General features: G+C 40.2%; 1 protein-coding gene across 1 annotated transcript in view; it reads right to left on the reverse strand.

The window, feature by feature from the left end:
* The window catches only part of FRMD3 (FERM domain containing 3), a 311407-nt gene that overhangs the window by 118635 nt on the left and 172887 nt on the right, over positions 1-19885 (reverse strand). The window lies entirely within an intron of this gene.

Here is a 19885-nt window from a genome sequence, read left to right on the forward strand (position 1 = left end):
ACAACTGTCGCCAACAGGTTAAGACCATTTTGTGTACTGGTGGGAATGGCATGCTTAATTAAACTGGTAAAGACTTAAAAAAAAAAAATAAAAACCAAAGGCAGCTGAAAAACAAAAAGCCCCACTGAAGGCAAATTGGGGAAAGAAGGATCACAGATGATGATCCCAAACTAGAGATGTCATTTGCTCTTCCTCCTGGTCAGCCTATCTGCTTACTCTGCCCTAGGCTGGCTTCAATAGGTATCTGAGCTCCTTGGCTATAAGTCAGGACTCCCATTCTGCCTAAGGAATCAGGCGCTGAGACAGGCAGCTCCCCGGGCAGCCATCTTTGAACACGCCTTACCCGCCTTCTACCCACACATCCTCATTCTAAGCCCAGAGGCTCCAGAATGGTCTCATGCTTCTCCCATATGCAAAGCCCTTCCATCACTTGAAGGAAGCTCTTAAGCAGCGCTTACAGTCCTTCTGAGTCTTCTCTATAATAAACATCCTCCATCCTGTCAACTGCTCCTCATCCAAACCCCGTTTTGAGTGCCTTCATTCTGGGTATATTCTGGTCTCTGTTTCCTCAAGCCCAGGGCCCCAGGGGTTGCCACATCCATTCGGGTGAGGAGATCGTCACCAGCCTCAGTTTGGACATAACTGTGGCTCCCCCTCAAGAGCCTCATCTCAATGTTAATTCACTCTGAGTTTATAATAGACCAACGCTCTTAATCCTTTTCATATATGCTGTTGCTAAGTTACACAGAAAGTCACATCTGACATCTCTTTCCATTTTTCTAGGATGTGATCATGGGAGAAATTAATACAAGGTGTTAGGGGTACACTCACCACTAGACCCATTATCAGAGAAGAGAGGAGAGCAGGCAGCAGAAAAAAACTTAGAAAGAGACACTTCAAGTCTGAAATTTTCTATCCCATTTTCTTTTACCATCATATATACCCCTACTATGTCTTTCTCTCATACTGACCCATTGCATCATTGACCCCATGTCACCAATAAAAGTGTTTCCCTGTAAGTTAAAAGGAGCACGTGCTTTTGAGATAGTGAACCATGTGCAGCACCAGGGACCCATGCTGACAAGAAGCTCAACCTCATTGCCCAAGCCTGAAGAGGCCAATGTGGCAGTAGGCTCCTCCTTGAGAAACGCTCTTAAGGTTCTGGATGCAAAATTATATGACAAAGTAAATAGTAAAGTTAAGGAATGCTTCTTGACAGGGTTGGAACAGTCTGAAAAGATAAATAATTCCCCCCCAAAAAATATTGATCTAGTTATGGATGACAAGATTTATGAGAGTATGGAGCCATATATCTCATTCAATGTTTTATCCCCAGAGCTAATTATTGATGAAAGATGGATTCTGTCTAGCTGAATGAACGATTAACCCCAAGCTTTGAGGCAGATGTCAAAGAGAAAGGCCGTGCCCTGCCATCACATTCATCCCATCAAAACACTGGTCTAGAAGGTCCATGGTCTGAATGATTACGGCAATTCCTATGATTTAGATTTTTGAAAACCTCTGGTCCTATATCTTCAATTTCTGCCCTTCAACACCTAAAACAAATTCAGGGACTCTGGAGTTCATTAGAATTGCTATTTCTAGAGGGAGTATTAATTAATTCAATCAACAAATACTTATTGCATACCTAGGAGATATTAGCTGTAAGTTTAGATGTACAAATAATAGTAGCCGAAAAAAGATAAAAATTATGTCTTCATGGAAGACACATTCTAGTGGAATAAACAGGTATAAAATCAAAATTAATAAATGAAATATATAGGACATTAGAAAGTCATAAATGCTCAGTCAAGAATAGAGCAGAAAGGGGGGCGTCTGGGTGTCTCAGTCATTTAAGCATCTGCCTTCGGCTCAGGTCATGGTCCCAGGGTCCTGGGATCAAGTCCCACATCGGGCTCTCTGCTCAGCAGGAAGCCTGCTTCTCCCTCTCCCACTCCCCCTGCTCATGTTCCCTCTCTCACGGTCTCTGTCAAATAAATAAAATCTTAAAAAAAAAAAAAAAAAAAGAATAAAGCAGAAAGGACTTAAGGGGTGAAAATAAACCCACCCCCACCTCTCTTCCCTTTTCTCCTCCCCACTATAACCAAATTCATTCAGGTAAGGTGCAATTCTCTTTACTGCCTTCTAGAAAACCAAACGAGAGAAAAATTTAATTTAAAATTTTAAGTCATTAAACAAGAGAAGAGGGGAAAAAGTCACCCCCAAATATGTTAGCACTGGTTTGGGATCAAAAGCCCAGCTCTGGAGCACTGGCATGCACCCATACCAACTGGGTGACTGCTGAAAAAGTAAAACAGGTAACCAAAGGGTTAATGGGACTCATAAGTGCAACTGTAACTTTTTACCCAAATCTGCTTGTTCTCCTAACACAGCCTGCAGCCATGTTTCCATAGATGACATTCCTAGACACCATGATAACAAAACATTGATTTAATTGTTTTGCAGAGACTCAAGGCTTCACTAAGAAACTGGCCAGAACTGGTCAGGACCACTGGCCATCTCTTCGAGCACATGCGTGAGTCCATTGGATGAACTTTTGACACAGAACGGCCTAAAACTCAACCCTCAGATCATACTAAGGATGCCAATGACAATGCAGAGCCACACAGTTACAGAAAACAAGTACAACCCTCCCCTACTTATTATCTGATTCTGATGTCATGTAGCTCCTCTCCCCTATACCCAGATCCTTTTTTTCTTTGCCTTTAAGTATCCCTGAGTTTCCCCGCTTTGGGGGGGCAGATTTGCAGCTTGCCCTCCTGTCTTCTTGCTTGGCTGCCTCTTGAATCAACCCTTTCCTTGCTGCATATTTGATGTCTCAGTGATTGGCTTTGCTGTGCATTGGGCAAGCGAACTTGGATTTATATACAAAAGGAGCCTTCCCAGGGTCAGCCTGGCAGCTGGCTGGGACATGTGGGAAATCCCCTTGTGGAGATGAGCCCATCCGCTTCTCCAAGAGACCAGGGGTCTCTGCCATTCCAACTTCAGGTCTTCTTATTCTTAAGCTACAGGGGAAAAGAGATGAAGTAAAGGAGTTTACTCTTGTCTGTGCCAACCATCCGGTGCACACTCAGTAGCTGGAAACACCTGATGAAGGAGCTACCTGTGGAAAAGGAAACACCAGGCGTGGAGCCCACACCCTGCACCGGGACCCTAGACCACAGTATCATCGGGAACAGCCACTGTGTGTCTTTACTAGACCGAGGAGCATGGTCACCCCATGAGGGAAGACACTACCCCATTTCTACTGTGGTGCTAAGGCTTTAGCATCAATGACAGGGGCCCATGGGGTGGTGGCAACCCCAAATCCCCAGGGAATGAGTCCCCAGATTTGGAGGGGCACTTCCAACAGTGACCTCAAACAAGCCACCTAAATTCTGTTTCCTGCTCTGGAAGAGGGGCCAACACCAGGGGCTGCATCTACCTTCCACAGGTATTTGGACAGGCTCTTGGCAAGTGCACATGGCACATGGCCTAAATCCGAGTTTTTGTCTTGTTGGGATGTTTATCCTACTCCTGCTGAAATAAGAGAAGATGGAGAAGACTGAATTGAACTCAGCTGAAAAACATTTACTCAGCCATGTCAGTGCTAAGAACAAGAATACCACTAAGGAGCAGAGGAGGGCAAAAAAGGCAAAAATCCACTTTAAAAATGCCTAGAGCTTGTCACTGTGCTGAGAACAGCAAGGCCCCTCTTGCAGACGTCCATTACCTGCCACATGAGGGCTGGGGAGGCCAAGCCTCTCCACAGGGCAGCTCAGTGGCCCCTTTTTGCATCAGCGGATCCTGGGGTATTATCATTTTGGTAGTTGGTTAGCACTGAGAATACGGGGAGAGGGACAGCCGTTTACAAAGCAGAGACAGATTTTCTCATCTCCACTTTGAGATCTTGCCCAGAAATGGGGTTGGGGACATGCAATGATTCGCTGAGCAGGGTCCTGGGTGAAAACAAAGAAGAGGACTTTCTATTTTTAACCAACGACCATCCTCAAATCTTTGTAAACAAACAAATAGAGGGGATTTTTTGCGGGGGAGGGGGAGAGATTGAGAGAGAAAGATCACTTAGCAGCCTTTCATAAAAGGCAGGAGTCTTCCTCTAATCATTGTATAGAGCTATAGGAAAACAAAAAACATAACTTTAGCAATATACATGTAAACACCTGATCTTTATCATATACACTCCGGCTGACAACTACAAAAAATCCCCCCAAACTCCTTTATTTTTTTTTTTTAAGATTTTAGGGCACCTGGGTGGTTCAGTTGGTTAAATGTCTGCCTTTGGCTCAGGTCATGATCCCAGGGTCCTGGGATTAAGCCTTGCATCAGGCTCCCTGCTCAGTGGGGAGCCCGCTTCTCCCTCACCCTCTGCAGCTCCCCCTCCTTGTGCTCTGTCAAATAAATAAGATCTTTTAAAAAAGATCTTATTTATTTGAGAGAGAGAGAGAGAGAGCACGTATGTGAGCAGGGTTGGAGGGGCAGAGAGAATATCTGAAGCTGTGAGCGCAGAGCCCAACGTGGAGCCATGGGGCTTGATCCCATAACCAGAGATCGTGACCTGAGCCTTAACCAAGACAGAAGTTTAACCAACTCAGCCACCCAGGCGCCCCTCCCTAAATTCCTTTAAACTGCAGGTGAAGCTTAGAGCTGATGCCTCCAGCAGATGTGAGGGCAAGGTCTATACCTGGACTATGGCTCTCCTGTGCCTCCCTCCTCTAGGAGTCCATTGGGGGAACAATGTTCCATTGTCAGATTTTAAGACTCTGGAGAAACACAGCAAAGGGTTTGTTGATGCCAGCAAGACCTCTAGAACCCTGCAAATATGAGGTTTGTTTTCCAAAGGGCCCCAAGCAGTCATCAGGGCTCCTGGCCCTTATAGCACGACTGATACCTTTTTTTATTCCTAATCAAATGAACAGTGTCCCTCCTATGTCTTTCAGGGAGGGGGCGGGGGCTTCACAGTGAGAACCGAGGGGCACACCCCACTCCATTGTGCATGCAACATGCATGACACATGCGTCATGCAGGACACGTGCAACATGTGGGACACCGATGTTTTTCATCGGTGCTGCTTTTTCCAGGACGAAAGCGCTCGGGAGCACAAACTCTGCACATGCGCAAAATGACACTTGAGTACCAAAAGGGCAGCCCATTACTCACTCATTCAACAAACTATAACTCTTGGGATATGTTTTAACGAGCCAGCCGGAGAACTGCTCTCTTAAGGACTGCTCTATTCTCGTTGGAAACGATTATGATCATTCAGCAACAACTGTTAACTATCATCATCATTGGGAGTGCTAATCGCTCCGTCACTCTTCTACTGAAAGGACAACCAGCAGCCTCCAAGAGGCTACTGGCACCGTGTTGTCTCTACTTCCAAAGCAGAGAGGGTGGGTTTTTTTTTCATTGTATTTAATTCATCTTCCTCCTGTTATAGTTCTCTTGGGTTGGAAGCATACACATAGGCTCACCCACACACGCATGCACTGAGAACTTCATAGGGGATCCTGGATCACGCAGTATCTGCCTCACAAACACGTTCTTGGAATCCTCTGGCTGTCTGTGCTGTTCAGGAGAAGCTCTAATAAGGACTTTGAGGTCCGACACTTCTAACCTCAAGTTCAGCGTTTGGACAAATTGCTATGGCCAAACTGAAAACTCTCAGCTTCCATTTCCTCCTCTGCAAAATGGGGATAATAATGGAACCAATTGCCTAGAGTAGAGATCAGCAAACTATCTCTGTAAGGGACGAGAGAGTAAATACTTTCGACTATGCAGACCTCAAGGTCTCTGTCTCAACTACTACACTTAGCTGGTATAGTGCAAAAGCAACCACAGACAAGACATAGACCAATGGGCAGGGCTGTGTTCCAATAGGACACGCAAATCTTATTTCATATCATCTGCACACCTCACAAAGTCTTGTCTTTTGCTTTTTTTCTTCCTCCTATCCATTTAAAGTAGGACACTTACTTCTAGCCTATAGGCCATACAAAAACAGATAGATGGCTGGCTGCCTTTGGCCCAGGGGCCATAGTTCACTGACCCCTGATATAGAGCCAATGATGAAGACAAAATGAGTTAATGACATAAAGCACCCAGCAGGCTGCCTGAGACCTAAGTACTCAACCCATAGGAGTTGCTCCTACTCTAGAAGGCAAAAAAGAAACTGATGGGGATGAGGGAGAGCTCTTCAACTTGACCTAGCCCTATATAAGCAGACCTCAGAGATATTGTGGATTCGGTTCTAGACCACCACAATAAAGCATATATCTCAATAAAGCAAGTCAAATGAATTTTTTGGTTTCCCACTTTGCTCCCTGAGTGTAGGGTACAATGACCTGAGAATTTTAGCCGAAGGAAAAAAAAAAGAAAAGAAAGTCAGCAAAAGTACATGAAACTGAGGACAGGAGATCCAGGTGCCTGATTGCTGCAGATGTTGTATAACTAACTACACCCTCAGGAGTCATGTTGGTAGGTGTGACTCAACTAGTAATAACGATAATTATAACAGCCAAATTCAATTGCTTATGTAACTTCATCCTAAGACTTTATACTATAAAATTGCATCCAAAAATGAGGCGTTATAAAGGTTTTCCAACCAAAGGGAAACATGAGTAAACTACCCACTTGACCCATGTTTGAATCACCTCCAGTGCTCATACACCAAGCATGGAATCTCTTGGTCCATTGCGGTTGTCATTCAGACATTTAGACTACCAACACAACCTGTAGTTTTGAATCATGTGGTCCTTCATGAAACAACATGGGTGCTCCTGAAGGGAGCCCCTGGAAGTGCACCCCAACTACATATGGGAGATGCTCTCTTCCTTCTGTTTTCTTCAATATCCCATCACACTCCTTCCAACCAGGAAGAGTGTTGGGTCCTCCCTGAAGCCGAAGAACCCACCATAGTACCCAATCAAAATGACATCAGTGTTGCCACCAACCATAACATAAGGAAAAGGGTAAAAAGTATAAATCTGAGGCTTATCAGTGCATGCCATTTAGAATTGCACCCCATAAAGTTCAGGGCTTTTTGGTCATCACCTATTGTTACCATTATTTTTTTCCACATTGGAAAAACAAAAACGCAACACGGAAATCATTTATAGACCTGAACTGCATGGACTTTCTGATACAAGGTTTAAACATGGAAATTTTCGATGAAACAGTTGTACCTGGAAGAAAGAGAGATGCCTTGCCAAACCTACTGAGTTATCGCTAGAGTAATAGAAGGTGGCTTCCAAAGCTGGAAAGAAGCAATGGAATGAGGCAAACTAGAAAGAATGAAACCAGCCAAAACTAAACCACAACAGTTGGGGACTTACAGTTACTTGATCTATGCAATGGGCTTTGGTCAGTTGTGTGTTTTGATTTGTTTTTAAAGAACATGGCAGTTAGGGGCGCCTGGGTGGCTCAGTCGTTAAGCATCTGCCTTCGGCTCAGGTTATGATCCCAGAGTCCTGGGATCGAGCCCCACATCGGGCTCCCTGCTCTGCGGGAGGCCTGCTTCTCCCTCTCCCACTCCCCCTGCTTGTGTTCCCTCTCTCGCTATGTCTCTCTCTGTCAAATAAATAAAATCTTTAATAAAAAATAAAAATAAAGAACATGGCAGTTAAACTTCTTTTACCTACTCCCTAAAAGGAGCATTTTGATTCTAGTCCACTAGCATCAATTGGAAACAGATTACATGCATAGCCCTGTCTTAAGCCATGGACCAGGGGGAAAAATCTTCCAAACTAAACACTGGAGATAGGACTAGAAAAGTATATGAATGAGGTCAATGGGACAGGTTGCCCCAAGAGGTCAGAGATGGGGTTCCTATCACTATGGGGGCTTGGAGAAGTAAAATGCATAAAGTTTTACTATCAAAACGCAAACACTGAATCGTGGAACACTACATCAAAAACTAACGATATACTGTATGGTGACTAACGTAACATAATAAAATAAAAAAAAAAAATCTGTTTCCCTTAAAAAAAAAAAAATATGATCAAGTTCCACAAAAAAAGAACACATACACAAAGCGAAGAAATGAGCCACAAAGCAAAGACATGACGGTAACCAAAAGAATAAACAGAAATATTCAAAGATGTGGGAGGTCTGAGGGGAGGTCACTTGGTGCAGTGGGCTGGGTAGTTCCCTGGAAATTCCTGCCCACCTAGAACATCAGAATGTAACCCTATTTGGAAATAAGGTCTTTGCAGATGTGATTAACAAAGTCATACCGGGTTAGGGTGAGCCCTAAAGCCAATGACTGGTATCTTTATAAGAGAAAGAAGAGACTTGGACACAGACACAGAGAAACACAGGGAGAAGGTGATGTGAAGATGAAGACAAGGATCGGAGTGATATAGCTACGGGCCAAGGAAGGAACGCCAAGGACAGCCAGCAACCACCAAGAGCTGGAAGAGGCAAGGAAGGATTCTCCACTAGAGCCTTTGAGGGGTGTGGGGTTGGGGAGCATGGCCCTGCTGATACCTTGCATTCAAGGTCTAGTCTATTCTCCACAACTGCGAGAGAAAAGATTTCTGTTGTTTAAGCCCCCCAGCGTGGGTAGTTTTGTTATGGCGGCCCTTGAGCAAACTAATCCCTCAGCAAGAAGAGTCCTTGGAAGAACAAAAGCAGTGGAAGGCAGGCATCCTAACTGGCCTCATGAATAGGTATGGGACCTGTGGCTTTTCTCCTTCTGTTCCTTACACTGGAGCAAAAGCCAGGTTCCTGGTATGCTCCCCGTATGCTATAGAAGATACGTTCTCCATTGATGAAATTATTCAGCAGCAAGGGGACTGTTCATTAGATTAGCTTCAAGCAGTGCTGGAAAGCGAAGGAATGCCACATAAACATGTTTCACAAATAGCACCATCAGAGACAGAAATTACGTGCCACCTCAGGCTTCCAGGTGGAGCCATCAGAACTTTAGGGAGGGAGCGCTACAGACGCCAGCCAGCAACTTGACTCAACGGTACTCTATGGCTGAGTTGCACCATGTATTATGCAGAAGCTGGGTCCTCTCCACCCTGATTTACAAGCCGAAGCCATCTTCAAGCACCCCTGTCCCTTCAGGGTGCTTGGCAGCATCAGTGTCTGATAAATAGAGCAAGAAGGTGATCTTAACTACCCTGCTGGGCTAATCAGGTACCAGCCAGGATTAAGCAGAAAACCTCTCTGGAAGTGGGTCTTTCATCTAGGTCTGTATTTTTATAGTACATTCTTAATGTATAATGCACTTTGATTTCTCCCTTCCTCTCTCCCCTACTTTCCCTCTCCCTCTCTTTCTCAGTTTTGACATAAATCTTTCTCTCCTGGGGCGCCTGGGTGGCTCAGTCGGTTAAGCGTCTGCCTGCAGCTCAGGTCATGATCTCAGGGTCCTGGGATCAAGTCCCACATCGGGCTCCCTGCTCCGTGGGGAGCCTGCTTCTCCTCTGCCTCTCTCTCTCTCTCTCTCTCTCTGTCTCTCATGAATAAATAAAATCTTTTTTAAAAAAAGCTCTTTTTTCTCTTTATTACCAAGTGATCTAGGAAAATATTCTCATTGTGAAAGATCTGATTAAAATATGATTACATAATAAAATATAACCATATAATAAATGTAACATGTGTCCTCACCTCCTTCTACCCTACTCTCTTCCCCTGAGGTAACCAGTTAGTACACATCCTTGCCTCCTCTGCACTTACATGTTCATCTAAAATAATCTATTTTCATATATAGGGATCATCTGATATGTGAAACTTTTACTTGCTTTCTTAACTCCAAGATAGATCCAAAATCTTTCAGTGTCAATACTTTAGCTCTGCCTTGTTCCTTTTAATGACTGTATGTATCCCACATAATTTATTTAGCCTTGCCAGAATTATAGGCTTTTTATTTCTTCCAATTCTCAGTGTTATAAGCAATGCTGCAATATATACCTTGCATAATATAAACCTGTGCTTGGATAAATTTCACTTTTTTTTTCATTTCTTTTTAATTTTGTTATGTTAATCACCATATATTACATCATTAGTTTTTGTGTTATACGCAAACAATGAATCATGGAACATTCACTTTCACTTTTAAACTAAATACATGCTGTGCCATATAACACAATTTTTTAAAAAGGAAGTATTGTGAAACTTACAAATATCCAGGTACTGGTTCTTAGTCTCTTTCATTATTAATAAACCAGGCCCTTAGCCATTATTTGTCTTTGACAAAAAAAAAAAGCAAATGCAATTGATCCCTTAAAATCCCGATTTGAGTGTCAGCTAATAACATATGAAATTTCAGGTGAAGACAATAATAGCACAAATTGTGTGCAAACCCTAGAACACTTTGTGGAGAAATAAGTTATTTCAAAATTAATAATAATACCTCACGCAATAAGAATGTTTTCTTGAACAGTAAAAAAAAAATAGTTGAAAAAAGATGATTTATCATTAAATAATTAAGACATCTTAACTTTTTATGTTACATATATATACATATATATCTATAATATGTAGATATATGTGTAGATATATATGTAAATATATGTAGATATATATCTACATATATGTATATATATGTAGAATACCAGTCCCAATAACAAATGACCTGCCCCTTATGAAAAAATCTTGCATTTGTCAATCATATTTCATAGTGCAAAGACAAAAAGTCTATATTTCCGTATTTTAGTTGATATGCTTATGGAAATAAAGCAGCACTCAATTCTACAATCAATGTAAACTTTGAAGTGTTTTCCTAAATTAAGTTTTATTCACAAAAATATTTCCAATAATAGTTTAGGGTAATTCAAGGATATTTGGAAAAATGGCTGCAGAGATATATTATTATAAATAATCTATAAATGTCTGTCACTTTTATGTCAGAATAATGTATGAAAGAACAAACTAAGAATAGGACTGACTTGTAGGTGAAACCAGACCTACAAGAAATCAGGATGGGGCTTCTAATAATCCAGTAATAGAGCTCATAGGAAATATTTCAGGCAAATCTCTATTGTCCATTCTTAATATGTCCACCTTTACACATTCACCAAAGTTGTTCATTCAAATTTACTGATAGCACCTACCGCCCTTGGCTTAATCATTTGCACTGATAGGAAAAATATTTTATTAACCATTTATTAATCAGGCCTTATATGTAAATACTTACATTGCTGACATTTTTTTTCCTCCTAACATTTCTTGTTGTCTATTTATTCTTACTTAGATTGCGAACATAAAATTTTAAAATTATTTTTGTTTTTGAAACTTTAAGGGGCTTTGGAGACCATCAAAACCTCATAATACCCAAAAGAGAAAAAAAAAAGGTGTTTTTTTGGTTTTTTTTTTTTAAGATTTATTTTAGAGAGAGAGAGAGAGCAGGAGCACAAGTAAAGGGAGGGGCAGAGGGAGAGGGAGAGAGAGAATCTCAAGTAGGATTCAGCCCCAGCATGAGCCAGACATGGGGCTCAATCTCACAACCCTGAGATCATGACTTGAGCAGAAACCAAGATCTATGTCTGTCTCTTAATCGACTGAGCCACCACAGGTGCCCCGAAAAAAAAGTGTTTTGCCCAACTTTCACACAAATAAACTGCAACTAGGAGCCCTTTGAAACTGAAACACCTAAGCTCCTCTTGTTGTTAAACTGTATTTCCTAAGGGCCTATAAACATGGTTCATGGCTTTGGTCCCATATAGGTTTACAGAGCACAAGTGAATTAAGTAATGAAGAAGGAAGGAAAAAAGAAATGGAAGAAGGAAAGGGAGAAAAAATGAAAAGAGGGAAGGAAGGAGGGAAGCAGGGAAGGACGGAAGAATGGGTTGAGAAAATATAAAAGATAATACCAAAGGGAATCTGATAAATTATAAGAATGAGGTCAGGATGGGAAAAACGGACCATTTTCTACCTCATTCCAATTCAGATATGGCTAAATCTTCGTTTTTACCTGGATTACACAGATATACTTAATTTTATGTGTATGTATGTACATATTTTTTTTTCCATTCAGTAGGTGCCCTCTTTAATACCCATCACCAGGCTAACCCGTCCCCCCACCCCCATCCCCTCTAGAACCCTCAGTTTGTTTCTCAGAGTCCAGAGTCTCTCATGGTTCGTCTCCCTCTCTGGTTTCCCCCCCGCTTCATTTTTCCCTTCCTACTATCTTCTTTTTCTTAAATTTCACTTTCAATAGATTCATAGAGATGAGCTTGTTGGATCGAGAGACATAGGCCTTTTTTTTAAAAACACATCTACACTTTTACTTCTGATTTATACTTTAAGTTTCCTAGACACTTTCTCTGAATTCACCAATCTCATAAATTCTGATGTTGAATATTGTTAATCATTCTAAACTAACCCATGAAGCATATAATTGCCCAATGCAAAATTAAAATTCAAAATCTCATATATAAAGTAGGTTATTCTATATGGAGAAAAAGTTAAAACTAATAAGATGAGTCCAAATGAGCGATGGCTGATAACTTTAGAGAGAATTTAAATTCAACAACAAAAATGTAATCATATCATCTCAAACATAAGTTTTATATTACCTTCCAGCTACTTTTTTGAGCACTTCAACAAAAATGGAAGAACTAAAAAGAATCCAAAGGTTAAATTACCATCCTTTTTTTACCGTTCTTCAATTATACCCAGCAGATTGTCTGTCCTTAGCATGTGAAGGGACACAGGCATTTTTAATTTAGAAAGACAAATTTCCCTCCCAAATGGCTTTACCAGTTTATAATGCCCCCACCAGAGATATTACTCTCATCCTCATCAATTGGATATTATCAGTATTAACCATTTTCTCGTGTAACAAAAACACCTTGTTTTAATTTACATTTTCCTTATTACTAATGATATTGAGCATCTGTTTATGAGTTTACTGGCCATTTATTTTTATTCCTTCTAAAGGTCTTTTCACATTTTTTATTGAGTTGTTTAGCTTTGGGTTTATACCATCACACTTTATGTAGTCTGCATATTTAGTACTTGTTACATATTTGGCAAATGTTCTTCCATTATTTACTTTGTATTTTAATTTATTTATAATTTGTTTTATACTCATTCATTCAACAAATATTTACTAAAAATCTACTCTGTGCAGTGAGCAAACCAAATATTCTGGAACATGAGTTTAATTTTTGCACAAATTTGCCAGCATTTTGCTTTGTTACTTCTGTTTATATTTTCCTTAGGAAGCCCTGTTTGACTCCTAAATTTGTACCTAAAACTTCTATAGACTATTAAATATATTGGGCTTTTGAATTCATCTGGAATTAACTGCCTATATGCTGTGAGGTAGGTCTTTAGTTTTTTTTTTTCTTTTTCCAAGTGGAAAGAAAATCCAAAAAATCATGCCTGAGTAATCTTTCTATCTCAGATATGAAATACAATCTTTATCATAACCATATACTCACAAATAATGGGTCAATTTGAGATTGGGTGTTTTCTGTTCTGTTTCTTTTCCTATTCCTGTGTCTATCTTAATTACTATATGTGTCTATTACAAGGACTCAATTATTATAGCTCACATGCCTTGATTTGCTACTTAATAAAACAAGGACCCTACCCTATCATTGTTCTTTTTCACATATTTATTGGCTGTTCTGGAGCATTTTCTTTTGCAAATGAGCCTTAGAATCAGTTTGTTAAATGCCATAAAGAATCTCACTGACATTTTTATTTTAAAATTATTTGAATGTATATATTGATTTGTAAAGAATTGACTTTAACAATGTTAAATGGAAACATAAGAAGTCTCCATTTATTGAACTCTTTTAAATCTACAGTAACTACTATGAAGGGATAGAATATGACTCTAAAAATGAAAAATAAAAATGTTTTTTAAAAAAGGGATTGATGTTAGTTGAAAAAGGGAAAAAGAAAAATTCAAAAAAAAAAAAAAAAAGACCGTTAAAAAAAAAAATTAACTTTGAAAGACTACAGAATCATGGTAAAGAAGCCATGGATTCTATGTGCAGTATTCCCCTAGCGCTGGAGTCTGCCATTCTCATTGATCGGTAAACTTGGTCTTGGCAGGCTGTTCTTGCTGATCTTCTGGGGGAGGGGCCTGTTGCCCTGGTTCCCAGATGTCTTTGCCAGAGGCGGAACTGCCCCGCCCTTGCCAGTCCGGGCTAAGTAATCTGCTCGGGTTTGCTCTCGGGAGCTTTTGTCTCCACAGTATAATTTCATAGTTTTGCACATTTCTTGTTATATTTGAGAAATTTGTTTTTACTTGTTATTCCTATTGCAGGTGATAGCCCTTTCTTCCATTACATTTCAGAAATAGTTGCTGCCTGCGTATAAGTATCGTTTTAGGATATTAATCTTGCATCCAAGGATAAAAGCCATTATTAACTGTGGGTAAGAGGTGGCGAAGGAAGGCAAGTAGAGAGCTTGGAGAGACCCAGAGAGGACAAAACCACATTTAAAATGCTATCTGCAGCTATGAGAGGGCATCCAGCACCCCTCAACACCCTAGCTTGGCTGAACAGAGTGAGGCATACAAGCAAGACAAAGAAATCCCAGAATAGTTTGGGGAAGTGTTCTGTTAGGACTTTGGAGAACACAGAAGAAATGGCCCCACACTGTGTTTAAGCAGAGAAGGAGCCTTACTTAGGGTACATAAGTGTTCCCAAGGCTGAAGCAGGGCACAGAAGAGGCTGAGCAGCGCTGAGAGCCAACGAGTGAAAGACGCCTAGAATGGGGACCACCAGGAGGCGCAGTCTGTAGACCTGCAGGGCAAGACCAGGAGCAGAGGTCCCAGCAGCACGGACCAGTGCATATGAAAGGGCAAGTGGGACCAGTGATATCCAGAGAGGATACAGTGCGGAAAGACGTCAGCAACCAAAAGCCAAATCACCTAAGACAGGTCAGGGGAAGACTCAGAGGACCGGGCACGGGAGAGACATCATCTTTGCTGCCATGATGGTACAGAAGCATCCCCTGCCTCAAGAGACCATTCCCGGAATGGAGAAGGAGGAAAAGCTCTTGGTGTGGGAAAAATACCCCAGCATATAAGTATGCACTTTCAAGTGTTATGTTTAAACAATGAATTCACTGAGTAATTTCCTGAAAGAGATCAAATTCTTTTTTTTTTTTAAGATTTTATTTATTTATTTGAGAGAGAGAGAGAAACAGCATGAGAGGGGAGAGGGTCAGAGGGAGAAGCAGGCACCCCGCCGAGCCAGGAGCCCGATGTGGGACTCGATCCCAGGACTCCGGGATCATGACCTGAGCTGAAGGCAGTCGCTTAACCAACTGAGCCACCCAGGCGCCCAAGAGATCAAATTCTAAACTGGTAGATCTTGAGTTACCCTGAAGGGCCAAGATTGAACTTTGTTGCCCCCAGAGGAAAGCAGCTCACAGAAAACTGAATTCAGTCACAGGGAAATAATGTCACATTTATGCACATCTGAGTCATAATGTGCAACTTTTTTAAACCTCTTCACGCTAATACAGTTTGTGTGGTTACACAGATCCTGCAAGACATGAAAGTTTTGTTCTTTTGATGTGTGTCACTACATGTAGACACACTAAGCTACATCCCACAGTTAGGGAACAAGGCTAAAAGCTATACGTTGTAAGTGCAAACACTCACTATTCCTACATGGAAAACAAAGACTCTGAAAATCTAATATCCAACATATGCACTTCATTTAACACTTCGTTCGCAGAAAACCTACTATCTGAATACTCTGAAAAGAAAAAGATCAAAGCTCCGTCCACATTTGTGCCTATAGACATGCAATGATGGAACAGGGGAATGGGGAAGATATTCCCCTCAACACTGCCCAAATCATGTAGCCTACCTGCATTTTAACCTAGTCGACAAGGAATGATAAAAAGTTTGATTTGAAGGTTCCAATTCCAGCAAGTATTGATTAATCACACCCCACCCCACCTCTCCCACTGAATGCAGCTATAAAGCCCGGACAGAATGTGTGCAGCAGCTATTTAAGGACTCTGGAAAGTAAATAACAGCAGGCAGAGTGGGAAAGGAGAATAATTCACAAGACCACTGAACTGGTGTTGGGTTCTCCACGTTTTTCCCTCTGGTATCCCTTGGACAGAACTCAGATACTGGGAGGGCATCACCATGGAGGGGGAAAGCTCCAGGAGAAGCTCCTAGTTAAAGCAAAGGGGGTTCTATAGCAACAGAGCGACAGCAAATGGGCTAGAGATTTTCTTATCTGGAAGTTTAACCTTTTTCTTTGATAATCATAAAACTACTCAGGTTATGTATTTCATATTGGGTGAGTTTTGGTAATTCATGGTTTTTGAGAAATGAGCCCATTTCATCTAAGCTGTCAAACTAACATACCTAGAGTTGTTCTGTGGGGTCTGTAGTGATAGTCTCTTTCATTCCTGATATTGGTAACCTGTGTCCTGTGTCTTCTTTTTTCTTTATCGGTCTTGCTAGAGGTTCATCACTTTCTTGATATTTTCAAAGACCAACTTTTACTTTTAATAATTTTCTGTATCATGTATTGACAAATATAGCAGCTTGGCTGAATTTCAGAGTTATTAAGGCTGATTTAAAAAGTCTCAAAATATTATATTCTATATCATTCCATTTATAGGACATTCTAAAAGGACACAAACTATACTGACAGAACAAATCAGGGGTTGCTAGTGCTTAGGGGCAGGGATACAGGACTACAAAAGGGAACACAAGGGAGGTTTTTGGGGTGATGGATTTATTCTCTACTCTGATTGTACTGGAGGTTATACAAACCTATATGTTAAAATTTACAGAAGTATACATCAAAATAAAGTCAATTTTACCATATGTTCATTTAAAAAATAAAATTTAAGTTCAGAGGAGAAATATGACTTTGGTTTAAGAAGTCTTTCGGCTTTGAAATGTACACTCAGGAGCACCAGGATGGCTCAGTTGGCTGAGCATTTGACTCTTGATTTTGGCTCAGGTCATGATCTCAAGGTCATGAGATCGAGCCCCACATTGGCTCCATGCTCAGCACGGAGTCGGCTTGAGATGCTCTTTCCTTCTCCCTCTGCCCCTCCCCCCCACTGTGTTCTCTCTAAATAAACAAAATCTTTTTAAAAATAAAATAGAATGTATACCCAATTAAGTAACTGTCCAATTAATTATTCTTTCAATTAAGTATTTCTCTTCCTTAATACATTTGAAGTCACCATAAAAATAAGTTTGATTCTACCTATTTTCAACAAGATTTGGGGGAAACACTCTCACATAACATTATTGGGGGTAAATAACTACAAGGTCTTTAAATGGATATTTACCACTAAGAAAACATAAAATGTATACCTTTTGATCCAACAATTTCACTTCTAAAAGGAATTTCTAGTACAGATGTACTTGTAAACATGCAAGAAAGTACATACAAGTGAGTTTATTGCAGCATAATGCATAATTGCAAATTACTGGAAAATATTTTGATGTCTGTTACATATTCATGTAATTGTCAGAAAGTCATTTTTAAAATGAAGTCAATTGGGGCACCTGGGTGGCTTAGTCAGTTGGGCGTCTGCCTTTGGCTCAGATCGTGATCCCGGAGTTCTGGGATTGAGCCCCGCCTCGGGCTCCCCGATCAGTGGGGAGTCTGTTTCACCCTCTCCCTCTACTCCTCTCCGGCTCATGCTCTCTCTCTCACTCTCTCTTCCTCTCTCTCTCTCTCTCAAATAAATAAAATCTTTTAAAAATAATAGAAATTAATAAATTAAATGAAGTCAGTCATCAATCACTGATATTAAAAAAATCTCTAAAGCTATTAAAAAATAAGGTGAAGAATAATATATAGAGATTGATCTCATTTCTGTTTATAAAAGGTCATATATATGATGCGGGAGTTTATATATACATAAGAAATTCCAGAAGGCTATATAAAATACTGTTAACAGTTATTTCTTTGGAGTGGGCTTGGAGATACATGGGGGAAGAGAAAGGAAATAGTTCAGAAGAATTTAAAATGAAAACCCAAACTAAGAAAAATCCTGGACATTATTTAAAACCTGTTTTAATATATGAGGTGTGAATGTCTATGTGAGGTAATGGATGTTAACTAATCTTACTATGGTAATCATTTTGCAATATATACATATATTAAATCATTATGTTACATATCTTAAACTTATATAATGTTACATGCCAATTCTATCTCATTAAAAATGGAAAATTCTTAAACAGTAAGTAAAATAAATAAAAATAAACTATCTTTAAAAATCCTAATAAGATAATAATGTCTTTGTACAGAGTTTGTTATCAGGGCAGCTGACCTTCAGCCAACCATGGAAAATACCATTCCTGAGAACACCTATAGTTAAAGAGATCTTAATAGGGTCAGGGTAAAGAACCTGAAAGTCTGCCATCAAACCATTCCTCCAAAAAATTTTGCCCTCATTGGCTACTCAAAGACAATCAAAGGATTAAAGGTATACACATACCCAAGAAGAAATTTGCCTGGAGGACCTGCAAACAGATCCTTTTGATAGATTCACGGATGAGTCCCAGGAGTTGAACCCAGTTTCTCTGGGTTAATAATATACAAGTCCTAGTTTAACATTTTTTCGAATTTATGGTAAAGTTAATATTTCCAGGATATACATATAATAATAAATTGTTGATACTAAAAGATGCTAGATTTGTGATCTTGAGAAAATTACATGATTTCTTATTTAGTAATGTCCTCAAAAACACAACAGCAGACTGGGTGATAGATAAGACCTTTACCAGTTCCTAGAATCAGGGAGTCACCTGGTCTGGTTTAGAAACTGAATTTTATAGAGTTCTTTCCTGATTCAGATTTCATTTGTTATTAGATTGAGATTGGCCAGCAGTCAAATGTCAATCCTTAAAACATTTTTACCAAACCTTGTAAATTTTCAATTAGTTGTTCAGATTTACTTAGCATGGAGACAAAGCTTTAAGCAGCAAATTCTTCACAAATTAAAAGTTGTTTCTTCTATTAACTGTTGAAAGGCTTCTGACTTTAGAGATAAATTTATATTTTAAAAATATGTGTAGCCTAAGGAAAATATTGCATGACATTTAAGAACCAAAGTCAAAGAACCGTTTACTATAAATAAGCTTCCTGGGAAATTGTCTGAACATTTTAAAACACAAACAAAACTTTCAAAACTTAGTAGCTAAGGGATAAAAGCTAGGTATCGCCAATTTTTTAAAGACTCTTTCATTTAGTTATCTTAGAATCTCAAACAGATTCCCCACTGAGTAAGGAGCCCCACATGGGCTCAATCCCAGGACCTCAAGATTATGACCTGAGCAGAAATCAAGAGTCAGATGCTTAATCTGAGTTAGCTACGCAGGTGCTCCAGCAATTTTTTTTTTCCAGACATGCTAATTCATTCTTATCCTTCCTATTATCCTTCATATCATTCTATATAGAGCTTCTCGATACCTCTGTCCTCCTATTTCTTCTTGGATGCTTGTTCCGATTTTATTCCAGCTGTACCCCAACAGGCTGACCTCTTTGGACAAGGCATGTCCACTGCTGCTCCTGTTTTCACCTCATACAACTTTCCTGTCAGCTTCCTGCAACAGCCATGGCTCCCAGCAGCCATGGGCATCAGCCTTCCCCAGAACAACATGGCTGTCTTTCCTGCACTGATCAGACAGAGTTTGTTCCAGAGAGATGGGGGAGGGAAGGAAGAGGAATGGAAAGGGACAAAGGGAAGGAGGGATGAGGGGGGAGGGAACAGGAGGGAGAAAAAGGAGGGTTAAGGAATAGATGTATTTGGTTGTTAGTCTGCCATCCATGTTCAGTTTCTTACTTTTCCCACTTAAAAACCCTGCCCAGAATAATTTCTTTATATTTGAAAAAGGAAAGAATCCCTTGAATAATGATAAGTGACATAATATGCGCTAAACTGATTTCCGATGAGAAAC

This window comes from Neomonachus schauinslandi, chromosome 13, assembly GCF_002201575.2.
Source record: "Neomonachus schauinslandi chromosome 13, ASM220157v2, whole genome shotgun sequence".
In the NCBI taxonomy this organism is placed as follows: Eukaryota; Metazoa; Chordata; class Mammalia; order Carnivora; family Phocidae; genus Neomonachus; species Neomonachus schauinslandi.